This window comes from Hippoglossus hippoglossus, chromosome 2, assembly GCF_009819705.1.
Source record: "Hippoglossus hippoglossus isolate fHipHip1 chromosome 2, fHipHip1.pri, whole genome shotgun sequence".
Classification (NCBI taxonomy): domain Eukaryota; kingdom Metazoa; phylum Chordata; class Actinopteri; order Pleuronectiformes; family Pleuronectidae; genus Hippoglossus; species Hippoglossus hippoglossus.
The window spans coordinates 22,857-34,934 of record NC_047152.1 but is presented as its reverse complement, the minus strand read 5'-3'; the positions used below and the strand labels follow the sequence as shown (position 1 = coordinate 34,934).

The 12,078-nt window shown below is 42.6% G+C and overlaps 1 long non-coding RNA gene across 1 annotated transcript in view; it reads right to left on the bottom strand.

Moving 5' to 3' along the window:
* Positions 1-10,387, bottom strand: part of LOC117776317 — a 31,228-nt gene extending 20,841 nt beyond the window's left edge. The window contains exons 1-2 of the long non-coding RNA XR_004616424.1: positions 10,377-10,387; positions 2,036-2,039 (exon numbers count right to left, since the gene is read on the bottom strand). This is a non-coding gene — a long non-coding RNA (uncharacterized LOC117776317). The remainder of the gene's footprint in view (positions 1-2,035; positions 2,040-10,376) is intronic.
* Between the last annotated feature and the right edge of the window lie 1,691 nt (positions 10,388-12,078).

The window sequence follows — 12,078 nt, the reverse complement described above, 5'->3', positions numbered from 1 at the left end:
TTCTGTTCTTTTGGTGTTGTCTTCTTCCTCCTTGTCTTTCTTTCATCTGTAGGTTTCTCTGTTTGAGCCACAGTATTACTTTGTCACAGATATGATCCCATATTGTGTTTGTTTGAGTGTATTTAGTTGCTGTAGCTCAACAACATGTTTGCTTGGCTCTTCCACCAACGCTTTGTGCTCACTCTGTTGTTGTGCACGTGTTATCATTTACACTTGCTAAATGTTCCACAACCAATGTGCAGTCTGTTGTAATGTACGTGCAATTTTGCAGTCTTTATTTGGGATGTAGTACATCAGGCCCTCAGTGAGTAAAAGTGGCACATGCGATGAGCTTCAAATGAAGTGTTGAATGTAATGTCAAATGTTCCTCCATCAGTGATTGTTGATGTTGTTTGTGTAGCAGCTAATGTGTAAAGCGCTTGCCACAATGTGGGAGATGAGTCCAGTAGTTGGATGGTGTAATTGATATTGGTGGTAGCCACTATTGAACCTTGACCTCTTCCTCGGTGCAAACTCTAGTTAATGGATTAAGTAGTGTGTGTGTGAAGTCAGCACTTCCAACCTGCTTGATTTTGTGTCCATCTTAAAGTATCTGCAACAGAGTCAGTAGATCTGAGGTGTGTAGTAGAAAAATGAACTAGGTGTGGTTGAAAAGTATTTTGTAGTTGTAGTCTCTCACTCAGTCCTTCCCCTCCATCTTTTCCAACCTCCTTGACCCCCCCCCCCCCCCCCCCCCCAGTCCCCCTCCTCCTTCCTCCCTTCTACCAAGCCACTTTGTCAACTACTTTACAAAAAAGATAGATATATGCTCCTCATTTTCGAATCCTCCTTCTATAACTACATTTCCATCAACTTCATCAATCAATCAATCAATCAAATTGTATTTGTATAGCCCACAATTTGTCTCATAGGGCTTTAACATGGTGTGACATCCTCTGCCCTTAACCCTCAACAAGAGTAAGGAAAAACTACTAAAAAACCCTTTTAACAGGGTAAAAAGAACGTAGAAACCTCAGAGAGCCACATGTGAGGGATCTGTCTCCCAGGATGGACAGAAGTGCAATGGATGTCAAGTGTAAAGGAGAACATCAAGATAAAGGTTTTAGCAGCACTGATAATGGTTAAACATTTTGAAGCATAACTGAAGGTCAGTGAATTGGTGGATTAATGTCATTAATGGTCAAGTGTCTGAGGAGAAATACTATGTATCGAGCAGTCCTGCTGCAATCATAGTCTATGGTCAGCAGCCAGCAAGATCATGATCCACCATCAAGATCGGATGCCACTATATCATCTTCATCCCCTTCGCTTTCCTCTTTCACCCCCGTCTCCCACTCAAGTTCTTACCTTGGTAACCTCCGCCCACCCGACCACCTGCCCCCTTCCCATCTCACATTCTCAGTCTATCGCTCCTGACCTTCTTCCTTTTCTCACCCATCTTATCAACACTTCCCTGTCAACTGGCTGTTTCCCTAACTCTATGAAGGAGGCAAGAGTAAACCCTCTCCTGAAGAAACCCACCCTCGGCCCGTCTGAAGTAAATAACTACAGACCCGTCTCTCTTCTTCCCTTTCTTTCCAAAACTCTCGAGCGCGCTATCTTTAATCAACTCTCCTCCTATCTTCACCACAATACCTTTCTCGACCCTCACCAGTCTGGTTTCAAGGCAGACCACTCAACTGAGACTGCCCTCCTTGCTAGAGCAGCCTCTCTCTCCTCTGTCCTTATCCTTCTAGACCTCTCTGCTGCAATTGACACAGTGAACCACCAGATCCTTATTATCCCTGGCTCTGCTCTCTCCCTGCTCTCATCCTACCTCAATGGCCGCACTTACCGGGTAACTTGGAGAGGATCTGTGTCTGAACCTTGTCCTCTCACTACTGGGGTCCCTCAAGGTTCCGTCCTGGGTCCCCTCCTCTTCCCTCTGTACACCAACTCTCTCGGCTCTGTCATTCACTCACATGGCTTTTCCTACCATAGCTATGCACCCAACTAATCCTCTCTTTTCCCCAATCTGAAACACAGGTAGCAGCACGAATCTCTGCCTGCCTGACTGACATCTCTCAGTGGATGTGGTCCAGGCCCTGGTCATCTCACGCCTAGACTATTGTAACTCCCTCCTGGCAGGTCTACCTGCTAGTGCCATCCGACCTCTGCAGCTCATTCAGAATGCAGCAGCTCGACTGGTCTTTAACCTACCTAAATTCACTCGCACTACTCCGCTCCTCCGCTCCCTTCACTGGTTACCGGTGGCTGCCCGCATCCATTTGAAAACATTGGTACTTGCGTACCGTGCTGCGAACGGATCGGGTCCAGTCTACATCCAGGACATGGTCAAACGTTAAACCCCAGCCAGTTCACTCCGCTCTGCTTCTGCCAATCGGCTTGTTGCTCCCTCACTGCGAGCTAAACACTCATCAAAATCACGACTGTTTGCTGTACTGGCTCCTAAATGGTGGAATGAGCTCCCCATGGACATCCGGACATCAGAAAGTTTACACATCTTCCGCCGCAAACTAAAAACACACCTCTTCCGACTATACCTTGAATAAAAAAATTTAAAACTAACAATTTAGTAGCACTTAAATGGCACTTACTTATAGCACTTTGTAGTTTTGCTTTTTTGAAGAAATTGTACTTTCTTGATTCTTGTTGTTCTGGGTTTGTACCCTCATGGTTGAATGCACTTATTGTGAGTCGCTTTGGATAAAAGCATCAGCTAAATGTAATGTAAAAAAAAAGTAAGTTTTTGCAGCCCTGTCTAAAGATTTTTATGACCTGTATCTACATACATATGCAACCTGTCCAAATACTTTATGACCTGAACTGTTTATGGTCTGAACTGTGTATGACCTGAAAACTGTCAGACCCTTTTTATCACTTATTTACTCTCCAAAGAACTGAATGTATGTCTGCTTATCTCCAAAGGAAACATATGTAAATCAGTTCCCTGTGTTTAGATTCCTCTCTCAACCTGCACCTACAGAACCAGTCTGAACTGGTTTAGAGAGATAGCCTCCTATATAAGATCCTTGCATTTGACTGTCCTGCATCTTCACTCTGAGATCCCTGTGACGATCCTTTCTGCAGAAAGCACCTATTAAAATACACAAAGACAAATTTGGTGTTCCAGCCTCTTGTATTTCCAGATTTCCATCACAATTGTGTGTGTTTGTGTCGGTGGGGGGCGGAGGAGAATCATACTACTAGAATACTAGTGTTTTAGATTTACTAGATGCCTTGTTTGTACTGTTTGGGCCATTTCCCAACACTCTCCCTCTCAGTAACGTGTAAATAGACAGATACAAAGCCAGCAATTGAATAAATGACAGTGTTTGCAAAAAAAGAAACCAAACGAACGATGAAAACAGTCGATGCCAAGATTTTTGTAATCACCAAAAAACTTTATACAACACAGGAGGTCAGATAAGCGTGAACAATTTCTAAAAATGTCATTAGCCCAACTAATGTACGTACGTTTGACCGGTACCCTATGCATTCTTAATGCATGCAATGATCAGCCATACTTGCTATTGACTTTATCATTGATCTGGGGAACCTTTACACAAACCCGTTCATTTAAAGGGGAGGACGTCGCCGCCTTCTGTGTGCTATTTGACATCTTTTCCTCGACAAAAGAAGAGTCACTGAAATATCCTATTTGTATTTGTTTTCGTAATTTGATACGTAGATTTAGAGAAAGAGGAAGCACAAAAAGAGTTTCTCCTCAAACATCCACGTTGAAGTTCCATTCTGGAAACTGTGCGTACGTTCAATTCTGCATATGTATTGTACGCTCTGCCGTTCAGCAGCAAGTCATGCAAAGGGATTTCACCGATTCTGAACGCTGACTTACAAGCACACACGCTAGCATTGAATGTATCAGTTCCATTCTTCAGGGTGTTGTGCCATAATGCATCAAACGTGATACCATAAAATGGTGTGCCTTTCAGCATTCAATAAATTTGGTTATCAAGATAAAAATATTAAATATTAATATTTTATTATTAATATTAAATAATAACTTTAATTGATTAAAGTTACCTCGGGGCACCACCCTTCAAAGGACGGGAACAGATAGCCAATTTATTGATTAAGTCTCATTGATTAAGGTTCTAACTACAAATCTTGGAACTCTGATTAACAATTAAATTAATAACTATAACCAAAATTACCATATAGATAGTTAGCTAAGTTGAAAGATATGGGGTTCTTGACAGTGTAGAGGTTGGCGAAATTCACTTATGCAACATTAATGAAAAAACATTTGTGAAAGAAAAACATTTATTATGAATATAATAAAGTATAAAAACACAAATTACTAACGGCCTAATTGCTAAACAAAGATAGGTATGTGTGTGTGTCTGTGTGAGTCAGCGTGCTTTCCAAATGGTGGCTGGCCAAAGAGATAACACCCTTCCCCCACCTATTGGAATGTTTACGACCTGTAGAGATAATGAGGTGAAGAGTTATGCGTGTGTCTGTGTGTGTGCCAAATTAGAGAAAGTTACTAGATTGGATGCAACGAAAGACTGTGAAGAGCATAACAGACTAACATTACTTTCTCAATAACTTGTACCCAAAATATCACAACACCACAAATCAAACTTATAAACCTCACACAGAATCGAATAAACAGTCTTGCTTAGCCTAGTATAATTATTAAGCCCAGTTGTGTTACCAGTCCGTGGAAAGGGGAAAACGGAAGTTGCTGTGCAGTTCACAGTTTTGTGTCGTCTTGCTGGTTTCGGTTGAGCGGTGTAGCTCAGTTGCTGGCTGAAGTTTGCAAGCAGGACATCGAGTCGCTGCTAGGACGTTGGTAGAGCTTGGAGGGCGAGGAGGTTTCCTTGGTGAGATGAGCTGGAAGCTGCACCTTTGTGCTCCTCTCGAAGAGTTGGATGGGAAGAGAAGATGTGAGCTGGAGAAGAGGCTCCACAGCCTTCCCTCCTGTAGAAGGATTGTAGGAAGAGGCAGGACGAGGCTCGCAGCCTTCTCTCCTTGGAGGGAGTGTAGAAAAAGACAGAAGAGTTGGATCAACCTGGCTTTATATTGGCCCGGTGACCTCACAGGTCATGGGGTCCAGAGTGACCAATGGGAGTTGAAACCTGTCTCCCTGGGGGGGGGGGGGGGGGTTTCACCCTCTGTGCCCCCTGGGAGACTGAGTCTTGGAGGAACATGCGGCTTCAGGCTCTTGACTGAACATGTAGGCCGAAGTGTGGTTTCACAAAGAACCATGGCCCAACAAGGGAGAGGATAATGAGCCATGGTTGTCATTTCTCCATCAGAATGTAACACGCCCATTCTTGCTTTGAGAGTGATGTAGGAATAGAGGGGGAAGGCCAGTGCTATATATACACGAATGTGTGTGAATGTGCATTTATGTTTGACAGCGATGGGGAGTGGACAGGACGAGGTTGGCCAGACTGTTTATTTTCTGCGCTGCTTGCTCGATTATGGACAACCGTCAGTGTATAATAGTTTTGTGGATAGAAGTATCTCTGCTGTTACCAGTTCACAGACGATAATGTAAATCTGTAATTTGTGCATGTACAAGAATACAGGAAGAGAAAAAACTGTTTTTTGGTATGTACAAGAGTCACTGACTGTCAGAGTTGGGATCAATTTAACTTTGAAAAGAAAATTTGGAAAGTCTGATATATGACTAAGTACTGAATGTATTGTACTTGGATTGTTGCTGCATTGCACATGCAATTTACTTTGTGGAAACAGGATTGACCTCAACCCTGATTAATATAGGGCTCCAGTTGATTCCACGTTCAAGTGGCCCATAGTTGAACCACATGTAAATCTGTACTGTTTCCAAATCACAAATTCACAATCCCTTCTACTGTTTTGAAAGAAAACCAAACCCATCGACACTGATTGAAAAACAGTGGCACAGATTTAGCAGTTGGCTCTTTATTTTTTTGGTTCTCCGCCGACCTTTGAGGGGCTTTTAGCATCTTTCTGAAAATGTGTTCACACAAGACGTGAAGTGACTCCTCATTTTTCATATGAATTTCTGAACCTTGTTTACCGGTGATTTGAAAGAACCTAGATTGTTGCAGGCTAGCAACAAAGTTTGCATTCAAGAAGTGAATTCATAAAAGAAAACCCGAACACTCAGAAGATGTCTCCATACAATGAAATGTTTGGTGATGTCACGAATTCAAGTCTTGGAACCAGTTTGTCCAAAGAGATTTCAAGCTGCTGCTCTGAGTAGTTTGGAGGTGAATTTGTGTATGTAAAATCTAAAAAGACAGATTGATGGAACACTGGAGCTGGAAAATGGCTGTTTTCTGGTGCAAGTCACACAATGTCCCTGGTTTACTGGTTCGCTTTGAGATTTCTAGCAAGGTTCTGCAGTTGATCTGCGTCAGAGCCGTTTTTATTTAGGACCAAAGTACATAGTGCAGGTGAAAGGTCAAAGAGGAGGCAACTGATCCAAACTGTGAATACTTGTTTATCATGCATGCGACTACAATTAGTTTTTTTTTAAAAAGGATATTTTGCAAACTTACTTGTACGAGAGCTGCCTACTGCTCATTGTAGAGACGACAAGATGGCATGCGAGCCTACGTTAAAAAGAAAAAGCCCCAAAAAGACTTGAGGTGTTGTATGGCCTTGGTCCCATAACGGAATGTGAAATGTTCTGTGCTGCCACAAAATGTACTCGGGCTTCGATTTATACTGTATATCTGTGTATGTTTCCTCGTCCTTTTTCAATAGATTATCCTGTTAAACCATCAATAAATATACATTGTACACGGTGTATTTGATATTGTGCGCATGCATTACATGCCACAAAAATATTTATATAGATAGCAAGGTGAAGTGCAGTAAATTCAAATTTTTCTAAAGTTGAAGAAAGTTGTGTGATTGCAGTAGTTCCCTGGATCCAGAGAGAAGGACAAGGTGGAGATTGTCATGGGATCATCGTCAGTTGTCAAGTTCTTTGGTGAACGTGTTGTTATCTACTGTGCCTGTGGTGTGGATCTCTCTCTCTCTCCCTTTCTCTCTCTCTCTCCCTCTCTGCTGTGATGCTTGGGTGTGATGTGTTTCAGGTGTGTCTGGCTCCACGAGTGTGTAGGTGTGTTTCCAGGGAGCTGATTGGTTCCAGCCTCCAAGCTTGAAGGATAAGAGGAAGGCTTCTCCCAGCTCTTGCGGTCTCTCCTTTTGCCACTGCCAGCCAGACCTCCAGCCGGAATCACCTTGTGAAGCGTTTTAAAAACTGTTCTTTGTGTACCAGCCCGGTTTTGGTAGGGGTGGGTAGCATTTTTGTTTAAGCCATGTTTTCTCCTGTTTTTGGTTGAGGAGTTAGGTTAGTACCATGTCTTTTGTTTCTTTAATTTGAGTAGGGAAGTTTAGGTTGTTTGCCTTAGGGTTGTTTTCATTTATTGTTTTGCTGTTAGCCCGCCCTGAAGCAAAAGAGTTAATAAACATAAAGGGGCTGTAAATTGTTTGTTGCTGGTTCTTCTTGGGAGCTGGGAAAGGGCGGACTCATGTATCATGTGACTGGGTTTTCTCCTGGGCGGGGTCGTAACAGCCTTGGTCCCATAATGAAATGTGAAATGTTGTGTGCTGCCACAAAATGTACTTGGGCTTCGATTTATACTGTATATTGTTAGATATTCATGCCTCATAAGTAGAAAAGTACTGAGGAACATGTGACTGAGCAGGGCAATACTGACGAAAACATAACTCACAGCCCAAGGCTGTGGGACAGGAGATATAGGTTCCACCCAGATTGTATGTGTATAAAAATCAGCGGACGATGTTGTCCGGGGCTGATTTCCTCATGATCCATCCTCGGGGTTGGTGAACGGAGGAACTGAGCCCAGAGACTCTGTAAGTATCATGATTTATAATAAAACATTTTTGTCTGATAACTACATTGTATGTGTGTGACTTCCCTCTAATCAAACGAACACGGCGGACTGGAGAATTGAGAACAGAATAAGGTGATCAACGTTGCTCCGCCAACAATTTGGTGACTCCGACGTGATAGAGGAAGTCAATTGATAAAACCCGAGAGAGGGGAAGGAAAAAGAGATCGACAAAGGAGTGGTTTCTCCAATGCAGACGGCGGTCAACTAAAAGCTAAGCAGCGACCTTTTATAATAAAACAACTGCATATTGGATAAGAACAATTAATTGAAGATCCGACTCCGGCATTGATCTCATAAAACAAATTTAATTCTAAAAGTGTAATATCAGACAAAAAAAAAAAGAAAGAGGTTAAAGTCCTCTGAGTGAATGATAAACAGGTTAAAGTCCTCTGAGTGAATGATAAACAGGTTAAAGTCCTCTGAGTGAATGATAAACAGGTTAAAGTCCTCTGAGTGAATGATAAACAGGTTAAAGTCCTCTGAGTGAATGATAAACAGGTTAAAGTCCTGCCAAAAGAGGTTAAAGTCCTGTGAGTGAATGATAAACAGGTTAAAGTCCTCTGAGTGAATGATAAACAGGTTAAAGTCCTAAAGAGGTTAAAGTCCTCTGAGTGAATGATAAACAGGTTAAAGTCCTGCCAAAAGAGGTTAAAGTCCTCTGAGTGAATGATAAAGAGGTTAAAGTCCTCTGAGTGAATGATAAACAGGTTAAAGTCCTGCCAAAAGAGGTTAAAGTCCTCTGAGTGAATGATAAACAGGTTAAAGTCCTGCCAAAAGAGGTTAAAGTCCTCTGAGTGAATGATAAACAGGTTAAAGTCCTGCCAAAATAAGAGGTTAAAGTCCTGAAAAATTGTGGTAAATGTTGAACAGTGTGGGGTGGTTTCCTGTGGACTAAGCAACCATTTGCAGACGCACAGAGTGTCGCAGTCACAGTTGTGTGGGAAAATGAGGGTGGTATAGTATGGTGAATATTTTTATCCAGAACAAGGAGAAGTTTGAGTAAGAACCGGGGAAACCCCGACAGTTTTGGCGCAGGATTTCCTGTAGAAGCTTCCAAAACTGGTTCCCTCAGACGGGCATTGCGACCCCTTGTCTGGAAGATATTCACGTGTCATAGCGTAAGAACTGTTAAAATGGCTACTTTTGATGCAAAATGGACCGCAGTGGTGACTGCCATAGTCAACCAAACAGCGGAAAAACAACGAAAAAAAATAAAAAAGAGACTAGAGAAATTAAGATCTGACCATGATAAAAAAGACCTGCTGTCTCTAATAGTAGCAGAATTGGGAAAAATGAACACGAAAATAGAAAAGACAGACGATTCATGCAATAGATTGCATCCGTGCAACCTAATCTGGGATTAGGTTGTGAACCTGGAGGAAGGGGCTGCCTGCACTGACGAGTGAGGAGCTTAACTAGCCAGACACACCGTTGCTTGAATCGGGCACAAATTAAAAGACGCCGAGGCCATAACATGTTACGAATAAGACTGACAGAGATAAAAAAGACTGACAAAGAACAAAGACTTGATAGACGCAGAAGAACAAAGACTTGACTAAGACCTAGCACCTCTGAGTTCCATATGAGCAAAGAGAAACACGCAGATAATTTTTCCTAAAATGTTTTTAGAGTTATGACAATATATAATCCAACAAAATTTGCTATCGAAACCGCCAACCATAATATTTTTTATAGTGCACAAAATTAGAGGGTTCCTTGCACTGTTACACAGATCCAAGCAAAATTGGTATTGTGAAATTATATATCCTTAACTGAATAGAGATCGAATTTGGAGTGAAGAAGCAATTTCCACACAGAAATTCTTTATTTATTTAATTTTCTTTATTTTTAGAATTGGAAGATAAAGACTACTTAAGAATTTTACTTGAGATTTTCACCCTTAGATATAATATGTGCTGACATTTTGCAAGTAAATTCTGTATCTGATGTTGTGATCATTTTATGATCAAAAGGGAGGAATGTAATGGAAACATTTTACCATTATACCACAATAAATATTATCTCTGCTTATGCATACTATTTCTGCTTGTGTAAACTGCCAAAATGACATCAGAGCCACAAATCTGAGACTGTGCTCGTCTCCCCCAACAAGACCTTGAGCAGGCCTTCAGCATGTGTCTGTGTCTTATCTCCTGGGATTTTAATATTCACTCAGTCCACACACGTAGTTCTCACAACACATAGTTCACACACACACACACACACACACACACACACACACACACACAGTTCAACTCTTCACACACACACACATCTCTTCATGGCATCTACATAAAAAGCATACGCCTGCAACTGTTTCTTTGTCATTACAAATGCAGTGTGCTACCCAAGGGAATGAATGTGATAAAATGGCCAATGAATGTGAACGAACAGATAAATCTGCACAGAAAAAGTTTTCTTTGTATCCTACAGTGCCTCAGTGTGTCAGAGTGGACCACGATCTCGACTGTGCCCCTCTTCAGAGACCTGAAGTGGCTTCAGCCCCAGCCGTTCACCTCCGCCCTGTATTCCTCCACGAACAGAACAGCAGACACCTGCTACAGGTGTGGAAAGAGGGGACATTGGGCGAGGGAGTGTCCAGAGGAACGAGGTGCAGCTGCTCAGGCAGATTTGAGGGGGGGGGGGGGCCAGGAGAGAGCGGTAGAAACTGATTCATTCGACACCTGAGATACATGGTATCGCACCCACACCACACATACATGAAAGTGACACACCAAATGTCACTGACACACACACACATTGATATTAGAAGCAATCACATGCTTAGAAATGAAAAAATACTTTTCTGCATTGTACATCACATGTTAATATGGTTCCTGATATCACATATAAAAAACAACAATGGTTTAGAGATGAATGCAAAATGATAAACCTTTGATAACACGTTTTGTGGAACACAGGCCCCAGAGGTTACACCCACAGATACAATGCACAAACCCCCTTAGGACAGCTCCAAAGAAACATCACCCTCACCCGGAGGATCACGTCTGCCTGCTCCCCCGACAATAGTCTCTTAATGACTCTTAAACATCTCCACTATAACAAATTGACTAAAAGGGCCGCACTGACAAGTCCTTATTATTTTGTTTTAGGAGTGGACATGACAGGAGCTGACCCCATGGGCATCGTTAGGGTAGACGTCCGTTCCTCCTCTCCTAGAACTCAGCCTTCCCCTTCCCCGTCTGATAACTCTACTACTAGCTCCACAAACTCTCCCCCTGAATCCACCTCACCACTACCATCCCCACCCAGCTCCCCTGCGGTACAATATTACGACGCCAGTACCGTTGAAGATGTGGTAGAAATAGAGACTGGATACACTGATGAAAACATATGGCTAAAATGGGTCCACTTTACTGCCCGTTCCCAAAACCTCACTAATTTTATAGTCTGCAGTCAGCCCCAGCCCTCCTTAACCACCACCCCGGCCCCCCTACTGATAGACTCGGATCGACCCGGTTTTGATTGCATGTATGGCTTACACATGGAAGCCAGTCCCGCCAAATGTTCTACTCTCAGTCATCTCTTTCCCCCGGCGCCAAACAACACGCTGCCCCCTATATTTACTCCAGTAAAGTGTCTGACTAAAAAAGGTAACTCATCTCACAGAGAGGTGGGTTCAATGCCGTCCTCCTGGTGTTCTAGAAGCATCAATGTTACCGACTGGCACCTTTTTTAGTATTCCTTTAGCTTTATTCAACATCACACATACATGAATGCACTGTGCTCATTAAGACACTGTGACCTATGCCTTAGAAAGAAATCAAGCAGCTGCCCCAGCTTCTGAAGGCCAGATAGGAAAGGTGTTGTCTTGTCTGATAAATACGCATGCTTACACACACAGAACATACAGCCAATAAAGCAGAAACCCAATGTTTCTCACTCCAATGAACAACACTGTATCTGCAAAACTACTGAAGACTCACAAAGCTTCAGCCGGATAAAGGCTTGTTTTTAATACACAAAACTTAACACTGTCAGAATGTGAAGATTTGCCCAGCTACTATCAAAGGAGGGACGAACCTGGGAGCGGCTCATCATTGGTGGATTCCAGTTCCAAGATGCTGGGACCACGCCTGTGCACCAGCAAGGGAGAGCCAGAGCTGAACCCCGGTGACTCCCCCTCGTTATTGACCAATGAAGTTCTACCTACTATTATAAATATTGC